At 43.3% G+C, this 15,376-nt stretch overlaps 1 long non-coding RNA gene and 1 pseudogene across 1 annotated transcript; one reads left to right on the forward strand and one right to left on the reverse strand.

Annotated features, from left to right (window-relative positions):
* The first annotated feature begins 1,104 nt into the window (after nucleotides 1–1,104).
* LOC125610475 lies at nucleotides 1,105–1,197 on the forward strand (annotated as a pseudogene).
* A 7,917-nt stretch (nucleotides 1,198–9,114) lies between these two features.
* LOC125610397 lies at nucleotides 9,115–10,403 on the reverse strand. Its single transcript, XR_007340421.1, has 3 exons — nucleotides 9,753–10,403; nucleotides 9,347–9,409; nucleotides 9,115–9,211 (listed from the first exon to the last, which is right to left on the reverse strand). It is a non-coding gene; the product is annotated as an uncharacterized LOC125610397 (long non-coding RNA).
* Nucleotides 10,404–15,376: the final 4,973 nt, after the last annotated feature.

Here is a 15,376-nt window from a genome sequence, read left to right on the forward strand (position 1 = left end):
ATGTACTTGACTTGCACCACGGTTCCGCCATGCCTTTGCATGTCAGATTCGTGACAGGTGTCCTATACCTAAATATTTACAATGGCTATGTAAAAAAGAAAATAGCAACTCCTAAGGCTGTTGTTGCCATTTTTATTGTTAGTTGCAGTCATTAGTAGCATTGAGAGGTTTCCAGCAAGTTTGTAAAGGTTTTACAACTAAGACTGGCTTAAGAATCCAAGATACTGGGACAAGATGACCTTCCTTCTTTCCTTCTTTCCTCCCTCTTTCCCTTTGTTGTTTCTCTACCTTATCTCCACCATTCTCCCTCTTTTCTCCAATAAATAAATAAATAAATAACCAAACAACAACAACAAGAAAGAAAGAAAAAACTAACTTTACATTCCTTCTTAGGGTTAAGTATCCAAAAGCATATCTGGGGGATCCCCTAACACAGGAAGAAGCTGGGAAATGTCTCCTAGCTCAGCTATGCCAATGGGGTGCCATTTAGAGGTCTCTGAGACCAAACATTCAATGGGAAGGAAAAGGGCCATCTTGGCCCTGGGCCACCAGTCCTCAAACGCTGGGCAGCAAGCCCTCCTCTAGCACCCCAGCTTCGTGTGGGAGAGCAAGTGGTTCCCCTGGTCGTATAACTGTTTTTGTGACCCCTTTGTACTCAAAGCTGAGGACCTTGGGAAATGCTGGTTACACATCTCCAGGCAGAAGCTGTGAAGGTGGGCTTTAGAGATGCTAATTTGTATAATAGTTCACAGTTGATTGACAGGCAGGAGGACAATAAGCCCGGAAATGTGAATGAACTAGGCTAGAGCCAAGGCTACAGGGCCTCAGGGAGGGAGGAACTGAAGGTTTCTATCCTGAGTGGAAGCAGACAATTTGTTAGAATTCAGGCATTTGCAGCAAGAACTCAGCAAATAAAAACTCAGTAGCTTAGATTTTTTTTTTTCAAATCCCGGGGTCCATGGATGAGCTTTAAGGGTTCCTTAACATGAAATACAGCATTTTATTTGTGGGTGACTTTTTTTCTGGAGAGAGAGGAGGCATAGCTCTTATTAGATTGTCAAAGCATTTCTGAGTCCAAAATATTTTAAATGTGCAAAAGCCACAGGGCAGCCCAGATACTAGCATTGGAACGATACAGAGATTAACATGGTCCCTGTGCAAAGAGGACATGCAAATCATGAATGCTTTCATATTTGGGGGGAGTGAAACTGATAAAATTATGTTACGTGCATGTAAGAATATGATACAATGAGATCCACTGTTCTGTATAATTAATATGCACCAATGAAAATTAAGAAAAATCTTTTAAAAATAGCTCCATTTAAACTGGGGGAAAAAGCCATAGGGAACTGGGATTTGAGGCTATTTTGGAAGGAGACCAATCTGAATTGTCAAATCCAGATGGGAAAATTTGCTCCCACCCCACCCCCACATCAGTCTCCTAATTGCAGACTTGTCCCCACCACCACCTTCCCCAACACAGGGCTTTTGACACTCTGGACTTCTCTTCCCTAGAGACTCTCTTCCTTGCTTCAATGACACTAAAGTTCTAGATTTCCTGGCTCTCTGATTTTATTTTCCATATTCTTTGCTGGCTTATTTTTTCAGTTCACCCTGTGTCGGCTCCAGGGATGCTAATGCACACATACTAACTGGGCTTGTCCACAATCTTGCTCCCTGGGACTTTCATACCCTGGCTTCCCCTGCAATCAGAAACCTAAAGTGGGGACCTCACCAGCTCCACCCTTGAGAAAGTCAACCCCGGAGTAGAAGTCCTGAGTCAGATGGAGCCTTAGCCTCTTCTTTCCTGCTTGCCACTGCCTAGGCCAGATCCTCATTCAATCCAGCACCCGGGGCTCTCAACAGTGGCCCCCTACCTGGTCTTCTGCCCTAGCCTTTCCCCAAAAATTCACCCCCCACCACACACACACACACACACACAAAACTAACCTAAATTTATCATTATCTTCTTAAAATCTTTGTGTTTTCAGAATAAATGAAGTGCCACTTCTTTGGCTTAGCACACAGGCCTTTCAGGAGCTGACTGTGGATCAGTCTGACCATCCCCCATCACCTGCCGGCATGCTCTGTCCTCCATGGTCTGCCAGGCTGTGTGCCCTTAAGATGCACATCCTTGAGCACTTTTGTCTTTTGCTGGGAACAGCCTTCCCTCACCCTTTGCCTATCTGTGCTGCCCAATATAGCCATAGTTTAATTTTAATAAAATTAAAAATTCAGTTTCTCAAGTTGTACTACCCACATTTCAGGAGTTCAATCATCATGTGTAGCTAGCTAGTGGCTATCATATTGGTAGTTAATAGAACACTGATATCATTGCAGAAAATTCTAGGGTTCATCCTGCTCACCTCTGAAATTCAGCCTGAGTTTCTCCTCCAGGGAACCTTTCCAGTCTAGGGAAGACATCTCTCCCCAGAGCACCTGTGGTCTGCCTCTGGGACAGTGTACTCAGTCAACTCATATGAATCTTCCCCATTCTGTATGATTCCTTCTTGAGCATGATATCTTACTTGATTCAGTACCAGCACCTAGCCTAGTGTCTGGAAGGAAATGGATGTTCAATAAGCATTGTGGAACAAAGAAAGATGTGACCAGCTGAGCTGAGCAGGATAATCTCAGCCCTCTAAGCTATATTCATTTGCAGAGAATTAGCTGGAGAAGAGTTTTGGTTACAGAAGGCATCCTAGGAGAGTGGGATAAAGCTGTGAGCCCAACATTGCAGGTAGTATGAAAGAAGTCCTTGTATTTCTTTGGCTGGTGCAATGGAGGTGGCCAGAGGCAACTACTGAGCACTTTTGGTTTTCTGTGCATATAATCATGGTCTGAGGTTCAGGTTAGTATGTCTTCCTTCTCTCCTAGATAGGCAATTCATATGCTTGGAGAGCCGTACAATCCTAGAATTGGAAGAGACCTTAAAAATAATGTAACTCAGACCTTTATCCAATATATTAATCTCTTCTACAGCAGGAGCCTCTACCTGATCACATCCAGTGACAGGGAACACCCTTCCCCCTGAGTCAGACTATTACATTTCCAGGCAGCTATTTTGGTGGAAAGTGCTTTTTAATATTGAACTGCAGTCTGCCTCCTTATAGCTACAGCCGTGGTGCTAAGTCTACCCTCAATGCACAGAGAATTCATCTGTCCTTCTTCCATAGTTAAAAACAACCTGTGGGTGCAGACATTGGTCCCTTCCTTTAGTGATTGCGGCATTTCCAGGTTGGGCATGGTAACTAATTTTTATTAGGTCAATTATTTCATAGTTTCCTATTTCCCAACTGATTTACTCAGATATAAATCAGAAACTTTCTTGTCATGGAAAAGCAATATAATATTTTGTCCCTTAAATGCTTTTTACATAGAGGAACTAAAACCTGTTTTTGGCTCAGATGTGGAAGGAAGGAGCTGAAATGATGAGTTGGTCATTCCCACCTGACAGGGGCCCTGGCATGGAGAGTAGATGTGGAATATGGATAATGAACCCTGCCTCGCAGGAGCAGGTGTATCAACATCTCATAGCTGATATAACGTTATTTCTGGAATGTCATCCTGATAAGTGACAGTCCTAATAATAGCAACAATAATAATGGTGAACCCCTATGAAGAGCTTCCCAGGCACCAGGCAGGATCCCAAGCACTTTACATATATTGCATTTTACAATACTGTGTGATAGGTTCATTATTCTCCCCACTTTGCAGAGGATAAAATTGAGGACCAGAGAGTGACAGCTGTCCATTTTGATTGGTTAGTTCCTTCTGAGTAGCCAGATAAATTCCTAGGCTTGTCAATGTGCACAAAATATCCGCGACTCTAACAGGTCTTGCTGTCCTTCAGCTGATGATGCTCAGATACCCGATATCCACACAGCATCCCTGGGAGGTGGGTTTATTCATTCTGTTTAATGGTTGGGAAAATAAAGGTTCAGAGGAATTAGGAGGTTTGTTTATCCCAGAGCCTTCTCAGTGAGGAACATTGGAGCAAAAACTCCTAGACCTGGTGTGGCTTCCCCCACACCACACGCTTCTCCCAGTGAGGTGATGTTGACAATGGGCTGACATTTGTTCTTCCATTGCTTTCCTGAGGGTGTCAGCATCTGCATCCTGGCCCTGTGGTGTGAGACTCTGCCTAGGACACAGGCTTTCTGGCTTCATGCTCTGGAATTTCTGAAAACTCTGGCCTGCTCAAGGACCAGTAAGGTAAAGGGTGGTCCCAGGCATATCCAAGCAGTCTCCAGCTGGGGACATGGCTGCACATGGAAGTTGGTGCCGGGTCTGCTGGGGAGGTGTGCTGTGCCAGCCATGCCTGAGCTCCCTGCTGGAGCCCCATCTTCCCAGCTATTCTTCAGTTCCTGCTCTGCCTCAGGCCTCATGGCCCCCAGCTGGGCTCTTGGATTCTGCTACTTTTCCAAACAAGAGATTCCACAGAGCAGAAGGGATGGCTTTGGGGTCATGGAAAGGACCCTGAGATCCCCCAAGTTCCTCTTTCACCCCACCTCGTCATGAACATGCATAACCAATTTATTGCCCTGTGCTTTAAATTTCTGAGTTAAAATGAAACCAATAATCTGCCTTCCTCATGGTGAGTGGAATGAAATATTCATTTGTTCATTCATTCATTCATTCAAGGGTGAGCCAGATTCCAAGTATTCTTAGGAGTTGAGGGTACAACAGTGAACGAAGCAAAGTCCCACCCTTGTGGACCTTCCATTTGGAAAGAGTTACAGACAAAAACCACATAAAGAAGGGAAAAGTAAAACAGGGCACAGCGATAGGATGTAACCGGGATTCTGTTTTTTAAGGGTGGCCAGAGAAGACTTCTGCAAGGAGGATACATTTAAGCCAAGAACAAAATGAATGCAGGAGTCAGCCATGCCTAGGTGGGCCAGAGCAGAAGGAAGGAAGGTGGGGATGGTAGAGAAGGATGGGGACAGCCTGGGGCTCAGTCACATGGACCTTCAAGGTCAAGAGATTGTCTTTTTTTTTTTTTTTTTTTTTTAGTGGTGCTGGGGATTAAACCCAGGGCCTTGTGCATGTGAGACAAACCCTCTACCAACTGAGCTATATCCCCAGCCCAGGAGATTGTCTTAACATGGAGATGATCTGAAACCCAGGCCACCTTCTGAATTCTGGGCAGCCCAGGCTGGAGTTCAGAGGGCTATGGCCAAAGATAAGACGGGATTCTTGGGGGCTCCTTTGAAGAGCAGGGTGGGTTCTGGATGCAGCCATAACAACGAGTCCAAAGTCCAGTTTGAGAGACAAATAGGATCTAGGGACATGACTCAGGAGTCCAGAGAGGCAGCCTGGACGTAGTCTGAGATCCAGCTGGCTCCTGCAGCACCAAGCCAGTCAGCACAGCAGGTCTGTCCTGGGAAGCAAAGGATCTCTTCTCAGCAGGACTGGGCTTGGGTTCAGGAACCCTGCCTACCTTGGTTGCTGTAATAGAGCCACAGAACAGAAGGAACTGATCCTCAAGACCTCAAGGCACAGTCAGGTCCAGTTTGATGAAAAAATTGGGGAGTGCAGATATGTGTAGGGGTCTCTGCTCAGGATCACCTAGCATGGAATTCTAGAGCAAGCCCTGTGCTCTGACTGGTCCCTGTGGGCACCCAGTCATGCCGGCTTTCCAGACAGGCTTATTTGTCGTTTCTCTATTCTTCCATCCTAGAGGGCTCAGCAGATGCAGAACCCATGGGCTCTAGCTCCTTCAGGAGGCTGGGACTGACCACTATGGCCAGCTCATTCTGGCAGATTGCAGCCATGAAGCCTGAAAGGTCTCACAAATTAGGTGGATAAGCATTTAGGACTTTCATGTAATATACCTGACACCCCATTTCAGCAGTAGAAATTGTGAGTGATACTTTACAGTGTGTAGAACCTTCCACATGTATTTAATACACACACACACACACACACACTTCCAAACAAACCAATCAACAACCACCACCAACATTTCCAAGGTACTTATACCATAAAATTTATCCTTTAAAAGAGGGCAGCCAGTCAGTGGTTTTTAGTGCAGTCACAAAATAGTACCAGTTTTAATGGCTGAATAATGTTCCACTGTATGGATATACCACATTCTATTTATCAATCCATCAGTTGATGGGCATTGAGGTTTACATTTTTGGCTTCAAAATGGGATAAGGCTGCTGTGAACACTCATGGACAAAATTTTGTGGACATATATTTTCAATTCTCAATTCATATGCTAATTCTGTGTTTAATTTTTGAGACACTGCTAAGCTTCTGTCCCACGATGGCTGTACTATTTGACATTTCCATCAGCAGTGTATGAGGGACCCAATTTCTCCACATCCTCACCAACTTTTTTTCATTCTCTTTCTTTTTTATTATAGCCATCTGGTGGATGAGAAGTGGTATCTCACTGTGATTTTAATTTTCTTAATGATGTCGAGCATCTTTTCATTTGCTTTTTGGCCATTTGTATATTTTCCTCGGATAAATATCTACTCAGATTCTTTGATGATTTTGAAATTGGTTTATCCTTTTTATTGTTGCACTGAAGGAATTCTTTATATATTCTGGGCATCCCTATCAGATATATGATTTGCAAATATTTTTGCCTATCTTGCAATTTGTCTTTTTTATTTTGGTAGTGTCTTTCAAAGCACAAAAGTTTTAAATTTTGATAGAATCCAATTTATCTCTCTTTTTTTTCTCATTTGTAATTTTTAGAAAAATATTTGTTTTTTAGTTGTAGTTGGACAGAATACCTTTATTTCACTTATTTATTTTTATGTGGTGCTGAGGATTGAATCCAGGGTCTCACACATGCAAGGTGAGTGCTCTACTGCTGAGCTACAACCCCAGCTCCCTCTTTTTGTATTTATGATGTCATAGTTAAGAAATCATCATCTAATCCAAAGTCACATATATTTACACCTATGTTTTAGTCTAAGAGTTTTGTAGCTTTAGCTCTTCAATTTATATCTCTGATTCATTTAGAGGTAATTTTTGTATATGGTGTGAGGTAGGGATCCATTTAATTTTTTGCCTATATGTATCCATCTGGTTGTCTCAGAATAATTTGTTGAAAAGATTCTTCTTTCCCTCATTGAGTTGTCTTGAACCCCTTGTCAAAATTAGCTGGTTCACATGCATTTTTAAAGATGTTGGTTCCACACTATATTGTGAATTAACTTGTTAGGATCAAATATTACACAGCTTCACATGCCTAACATATATACAGCACAGGTCCTGGTACAGAACAGACACATAATAAGCATTGACTGTAGTCAAACTGAGTATGCCTATGAAGCAGGCATATTTGGCCCCTCCTGTGTTCAGGGAGCCCTTTGAAATAGAGAGAAGAGATTTTTCCTTCTAGCCCTTGCTCTGCAACTGACCCTGTTGAACATGACCATTTCTACCAACCACATTTCTGATTTATCTTGCATCTTGTGATTCTGCATCTGCCTCCTAGGGACTCGGCAAGCTGACAAGCCTTAGCTCCTCTTTAGGTCTGAGAAATTTACGCTGAAGCTCTGATCCACATTCTTGGTAAGGATGCTCAGTGCTGCCGGCTAGCGTGTGCATCTCTCTGTGGATTACTCAGGTGGCCTTTTATGTCCAACCTTGTATGTACATGGGTGATTTCCAGCACCCCCAGACCTCACCTTGACGATGCAATGTGGTGACATTAAAGCTAGACTTGGCACTCCCATTCCCCAGAATGAGTGTTTTCACTCTGCTGTGGTCCTTTCTACTCCTCAGTAGCATGCAGCAGCGTTTTCTTGAATTTGCCAGCACAGTGCAAACATGATTCTGTGGCTTGATTTTTTCCACTTTGTTGTCATTAAATATTTCCCATGTCTCTACACGGCCTTCACATTTGTAAGATTTCATCGTGTTTCTATGCCAGTTCCTTCTTGTTAAACATTTAGGCTTTCTTTCCATCCCCCACCCCTAACCTCCCAGGCATTTAAGAAATAGATTTAAGGGAACAAAAATAAAAACAAATCATGCCCCACTCACCAGAATGACAGTTCCAATTTAGATACCTCTTGCAAGACTTGGTGGTTATGGGCTGAATGGACCCTAAATATCTGGAGACTGGCTAACCTGATTCAGCCAATATGCATGGAAACTCACCTGCAGTCTCGTCTCTCCGTGAAATATGAGATTAAGCAGTTTGCCTGTGCAGCCTAAATTTTTCTAACTCCCAGTAACATAATCAGAGTCACTGGTGGTTGTGTTAGTGAACCATGAGAGTCTGGGCTGAATGGAAAAGAGGAAGAAGCCCAGATATCGAACCAGAGTCCTGCAAAGCAAGCCAGGCACACTCCCCTGGGGAGGGGAGGGTTGCCCACAATTTTGCTTGGTATCTCAGAATGATCATTTAATGCTTTAAAGGAAACCTTCAATGACACAGAACTTTCCACTGTGTTTCTAGTCGAATCTTGCATCCAGGATTCTCAGCCAAGCCTGTGTGCAGAGAGCCATGGACCAGATCCTGGAGAAATCCAGCCAGAAGAAAGAGCACACCTCTCCTGCTCCCAGGGCATGCTTCTGGAAGCAGAGGGAGCAAGAACACACACAGAAAGATGTCCCCTGTGACTTCTTTATCTGCGGCTCTCTGTGGCCTTCAGCGCTTGCTCTCTGGGCTGGGTCTGCAGGAAGCCAGGGTACCCGGAAAGCAACCATTGTGCCCTTGCAATTAACCAAGAATGCTCCAACGTGACAGTTCCACTGTGAAAGTTTTCAAATAGTGTTTGGAATGTTTACATAATTGTTCAAAAGAGGCTTTTTCAATGTACCTGTTTACACTCTTTCCTTTTGGAAATTCTTTCAGCAATCAGGCCGTGGAGGGCTCTCAGCCTGCACTTGCCGCCCTTGATTGCCGAAGGAGGAATGAAAGGCCCGCCAGTGAATCGCTGGGAAAACATTCCCGAACAAACGCCCTCTAATGAGGGGGCGCCGCTTTTGCGGCAGCGGTGGTGGAGGGGGGGCGCTGAGAGGCGAGGGCAGAGCTGGGGGCCGGGGAGCCGCGAGGACGCGGTTTTGTTGTGGGGTCCCGGGTGGAGGGAGCGCCGGACCCCGGGCCTTTGTGTGCAAATTTCCCACCGGGGCCAAGCAACTTTCCACAATTTAATTAAGTGGCTTTAGAGTCCCGAGTTGGCCTAACAAGCTCCTGTCCGTGAATGAAAGATTTGTCCCCAGCAGCAGGGGCCGGCTGGAAGCGAAGTGGGCAGCAGTTACCGCTGGCTCCAGCCGATTTAACTGCTCACACAGCCGCCTGCCCGGGGAGGGGAGCGGGCGGGGAAGGCGGCTGCGGGGCTGGCGGCAGTCCTTCTGGGACTCGTCTCACCTAGCTCTCAGCAAATATGCCATCCATATGCCCAGGATCACAACCGAATCAGCTCCATCAGGCCTGGCAAAGAGGCATTTAAATTGCTAATATTGTACTGCAGAGCAGCCAGAGAGCTGCCAAGGACCAGCTCTGTAGGATCCACAGAGACAAACCTGGAGATGCGATAGGTTGGGTTCAGAAAGAGCCCAAGTGAGAAACACTGGAAGCTGGCTGTCAGGAGGCCCCAGCAATTGGGATCCTAGGTAAGGAAGCATCCCAAGAAATAGTGACAGAAATGCACCTAGGAGGGTGCCTGGGAGCTGGTGGGCCACTGGGGCCCCTTTCTCATCCATTATTTCTGATAAGGGGCCAGCTGGAGTTTTCCACAAAGGCTGCTCTGTGCAAAGGAGGCATCCCCGCTTACCTTAGAACAAGACAGATTTTTCTAGAAGGGAAAAAAAATGCGAGCTGGTTGGAAGAGGGAAGGAAGGGCTGACTGCAGCTGGGAAGTGTTGCTGGGTTGTGGTTGTTGAGAATCCCTGCTCTAAGACTCGGTTGGTGGAGTAGGTTTGGGATGAGGGTCTTTTATAGCCACGTTCCAGTGGAGGGTTCACCCAGTGTTTTTCTCTGCCTGTATTTTTAGAAAAAATTATGATGACAGTTGTTAGGTCTCAGGCAGGCAGGCAGCAGTTTCCATTACAAAGTTAGCATGAAATCAATATGTAAATAACCCTTTCTAACTGGCAGCTATTTTTGAAGGCAGAACGCACCTGATGTTGCAGGTTTGTTCCAGTTCACTTTAAATACCTCTCTGTCCTCTGAGTCTGAGAATGTGCTCACAGTCGGAAGATCTTTCCTCCCTTTCACTTGATCTTTTGCATCATCTGGGATAGCGGTAATGCCTCCATGAGCTTTGTCCTCAAACCTCCTCCATCATTTAAAAATCAGATTGACAAGACCTACTCCAGGCTGGGAGTGCTAGTTCCCCTTTGGCATGGTCACGTTGCAATAGCGAGGGTTGCTCTGGGAGGGGCAAGGGTGGCAGAAGCCTTGACCATCCTCTGAAGGAATTAAAAGAGAGAGAAAGCCCAGGAGGCTGAGATCAGGTTTGAATCAGAAATTTAGACAGTCACTGCCAAAATGCATAGAAGTCATTGCCAAGACATAAAAGGTCAGTGGAAACCAGCCGTGGGAAGAATCAGGTTAGAACCCAGCAGGGAGAAGCAGGTCTCAAGGTACTCCTCGGTGAGTAGGGGTCCAAAGCCACAGGTCTCTGCATAGTTCCTTGCCAACAGTGAGTTTTCCTTTGGTTGGCCTTTTTTTTTTTTTTTTAGAAACAAACAAACAAATAACAAGCTGTTTTAACAGAAATACTTCTAGAATATTCCATGCAAGGACAAGTGCCAGAAAGCCCAGTGTGGCATGTGGCATGTGTGTGTGTTTACTTTATGAATTCAAAGGGGTGATGAAGTTCAACCAGGCTCTGATAATAATGACCACTGCAATTACTAAATGTCTATAACATGTTACTACTTATGAGTTCTTAGGTGCTTGAACAGTTCTAGTGTTCTTCCTTACAATTAAGCTAAAATCTGCCTTCCTGTATTTACACACAGAACAAGGATTCTCCTTTCACAGAAGACAAGTAGTGCTTGCTTGATGACCTCTCTACTCCAGGCTAAATATTCCCATTCTTTAATTATCAGAATCCTCTTCACCACATAGTCACCACTGATTATCTCCATATTTGTGTCTCTGGAAGGAACCAGGATCAGAAACTCCTTTTGATGCATCTTAACTCCAAAAGGAGTCTCTCTTCAGGAACAGAAGCATCTGGAGTGGACGTTCACTTTCCTGGTACACAGCGCTATCTTTTATTGCAAGAGGTGGGCAGGTGCATTAGAAATTTTATCTGTTCTACCTGAACCCAGAAGGCAGAGCTAGGGTCACTGGGGATGGAGAGATATTTCAGGTAAGTTATGTCAGCTTGATATAAAGAATTCTTTAATGACAAAGTATATGACCACAGAGTGACATGCTTTGAGGGGCAGTGAGTGTTCTATAGCCTGGAGCGAAGGTGGAGAATTGTAGACGGTACTGATCCGTGGAGTAGAAGTTCCATTGAGCCCTAAGGTGACTTCCAACTCTTGATTCTGACCATTCATTCACTTACACATTTATTGATGCAGGCCAGATGCAAGATGCTGTTCTAGGCTTGGATATGAAGAGTGATATGATATGAAGTGATCTTGATATGAAGAGTGGGGAAAGGGATGAGGTGCACAGAACGTAAAATGTAGGATCTTAACCATCTTAGGTAGACAGTTCAGAGGAATCTGTCTATTCACCACCCACAGAAGTCCCTTCATTAAGTGACTCTCCATTTTCCCCTCACATCAGCCCCAGGCAACCAGTCTACTTTCTGTTTCTATAAAGTTGACTCCTCTAGGCACCTCATATAAGTGGAATCATACAGTATGTGTCCTTTTATGACTGCCTTATTTCACTTAGCATGTCCCCAGGGTTCATCCATGTCATGGCATATGTCAGAATTTCCATCCTAAGACTAGATTAATGTTCCATTGGATGTATATACTACATTCAGTTTACCCACTCATTCATCGATGGGCATTTGGGGTGCTTCTGCTTTTTGGCTATTGTCAATAGTGCTACTGTGAACAGGAATGCACAAATATCTGTGTGAGGCCCTGCTTTAGGTTCCTTTGGTGGACGCCCAGAAGTGGAATTGCTGCATCAATTGCCAAGCGTGGTACTTCTCTACTTAGATTCTTTGGGCAACCATTGGATGGTTTTCCACAGTGGCTGTGTCCTGTTCCATTTCCACTAGTAGCGTATGATTTCTTCACATCCTCACCAATGCCTTTTTTGTTCGTCTGTTCATTTTAATAGCCCTCTTCACGGGTGTGAGGTGGAGCTCATCGTGGGTATTGATTTGCATTCCCCTAGTGATCAGTAGCATTGAACATTTTTCATGTCCTTAATAGCCATTTGTATATCTTCTTTGGAAAAATGTCTATCCAAATCCTGTGCTTGTTTTTTTTAATATATCTTTATTTTATTTGTTTATTTTTATAAACTGAGGATTGAACCCAGTGCCTCACATGTACTAGGTGAGCACTCTACCACTAAGCTATAACCCCAGCCCCCTCTGCTTGTTTTTTTGACCAAGTTGTATTTTTGCTGCTGAATTAGAGGAGTTCTTTATATATTCTAAATGGTAACCTCTTATAGGCTATATAACTTACAAATATTTTTCACACTCTGTAGGTTGTCTTTTTATTCAGTTGTATCTTTCAATTTCACAGAAGTTTTGGCTTTTTTTGATGATTCAATTTATTTATTTTTTCTTTTGCTGTCTTTGCTTTTGGGGTCATATCCAAGAAATTATTGCCTAAGTCATGAGATTTTTCTCCTGAGTTTTTTCCTAAGAGTTTTATAATTTTAGCTTTTACATTTATGTCTTTAATCCATTTTGAGTTAACTTTTGTATGTAGTGTAAGGTAAGTGTATATGTGTATAGTGTAAGGCAAGGGTCCCAATTAATTCCTTTACATAAGGATATCTAACACTCACCACCCAACACTGCTTGTTGCAAAGACTGCCCTTTGCCCGTTGAGTGGTCTCCGCAGCCTTGTTAGAACTTACTTAACCACACAAGTGAGAGTTTGCTTCTGAGTGGTCTATTCTGTCTCACTGGTTTAAGCCTGTCTTCATGCCAGTGACACACTGTTTCCATTACTGTCGTTTTATAGCAAGTTTTGAAGTCAGGAACTATGAGATCTTCAAGTTTGATCTTCTTTTTTCAGGGTTGTTTGGTTATTTGAAGTTCCTTGAAATTTCATGTGAAATTTGAGGGTAAATTAAGTAACATTTATTGTATGTGTGGGTATGTGTCTGTATATCTGTATGTGTCTATCTATATTTATATCTGTATCTATATCTCTATATAAAATCTCCTAAGAGCCGTTGGTGATGCAAATAGGAGACAAAGTAAACCTCATTTTCTAAGGGAGTACATACAGTCTTGTAAGAAAAGAAGTGACAAATAAATGTCAACTACACATGTGACTTAAATCATGATGAAAGAGCAGGGAGAGGGAGCAAAACTGAAGAGCACAGAGTCAGGCTGCTGCTCCCACTTTTTTGTCCCCCGACCCCAGCCGTACTAGGGATGTAACCCAGGAGTACTCTACCACTGAGCAACATCCCCAGCCCTTTTGTTTTTTATTTGAGACAAGGTCTCCCTAAGTTGTCCAGGCTGGCCTTGAACTTGTGTTCCTCCTGCTTCAGCCTCCTGAGTAGCTGGGATTACAAGTGTGCCTGGCCAGGCTGTTTCCTGAAAAGGAAAGTTATGGTGGGTTCTTTGATATAGTGATTGTTCAAATTATTTTTCCTGAATGTGGAGAAGTGGACTAAGATAGCCAACCCTGTCTCTTGCTTCCTTGGAGAAAAGGAAGACAGTCAAACACCACGTCCCTGAAATGTCCCTCCAAGTCCCCAAAAACCTAGCCAAGTTAAGGGAACAATGAGAGTGAATTTGGGTCAGAATGTCCAGATACATAGTATCTTGAAGGACACTGGCGTTCTCTCATGTAATGCTGGGAAGTAGGGCAAGTTAGTGTCATCTTTAGAAACTTGCTTTCTTGCATGCATGCCAAGTTCTTTGGGATGCTGGTCATACAAGGACAAAGCAAGCTAGACTAGTGATGTCACTGCTTCAGTAGCCTCGCTTTTAAAACCCCTTTTTCTATGGTAACTGGTGCAGATCAGAGCACCATCGAGAGGGAAGTGCTTGTCAATTTTATGACCAGGCTATTAGGTCAAGAAAAGTTGCCATAATTAGAATACTGGTAGAAATCAAGTTTGCAATGAAGCATCAAGGTCTTTCCAACTAGGAGTTGGAAAGTCTGAATTGGTTTATGATGGTACACAGTGGTGCCGCTCATGTGAATTTTGATTACATTGGTTTTCCTTTTATTTAAATTTATTCCATATAGAGTTATTTTTACTTATTTATTTGAGGTGCTGGGTTTTTGTTTTCAACTGTGGTTTAAAGCTCAGATAATATAAAATTAGCCATCTCTACCATTGTAAGTGTATAGTTCATAGTATATTCACATTGTTGAGCAGCAGATCTCCAGAATATTTTCATCTTGCCAAACTGAAACTCTCATTAAACAACAACCCCCCAATTTCTCCCTTTCCCAGCCCTGAGAGCCACCATTCTCTGTTTCTATGAATCTGACTACACAAGGTACCTCAAATAATTAGACTCATACAGTATGTGTCTGAGTGACTTGTTTATTTAACATAATGTCATTAAGTTTCCTCCATATAAAATGTTTCAGAATTTCTTTCTTTTTAAAGCTGGGTAATACTTCATTGTATGTACATACCACATTTTGTTTATCCATTCATCTGTGAAAGGACATTTGGGTGACTTCTAACTATTGGCTACTGTGACTAGTGCTACTCTGAACAGGGATGTACAAATATGTCTTCGATGTAGCTTTGTTCTGATGGCCCTTGATTTAGACCCACTTTAGGAAATCACATTCCTCCATTTACCCCTTGCTTACTCCCCTGCTTAGAAATCTACAAGCTTTAAGGATTATCTTAATTAATATTAGACCCTCCAGACGGAGAGACTTAACTCCAGCTGGTAAGAGCTGATCTTTAACTATGGTGTCAGATCACCTCTTTGGACATTGCCTCTTTTAGTGACTCTGGCTTACAGAATTATTCTCAACCATACCACCAATGTCAGAAAAAGGTGCTGGAGATTTCAAGAATAAGCTAGTGGCCTCGAAATAGCTTTATGTTCCTCAAGTGCAATTTGGGCTTGTGGCTAATCTATACTTGTCATATGTTCAGAAATGATTCTGCCGCTTAATAACTGCATTTTCAGTGATTTGAGGCATACGATAGATAATTCAGCTGGTGCAAAACTGATATTTATTTTTATACTGTTTATGAATTAAGAGACTGCTAAACAAAATAGTCCTATAAACAAAATTACTGGATTAG

Source organism: Marmota marmota, unplaced genomic scaffold (assembly GCF_001458135.2).
Source record: "Marmota marmota marmota unplaced genomic scaffold, marMar, whole genome shotgun sequence".
Taxonomy (NCBI): domain Eukaryota; kingdom Metazoa; phylum Chordata; class Mammalia; order Rodentia; family Sciuridae; genus Marmota; species Marmota marmota.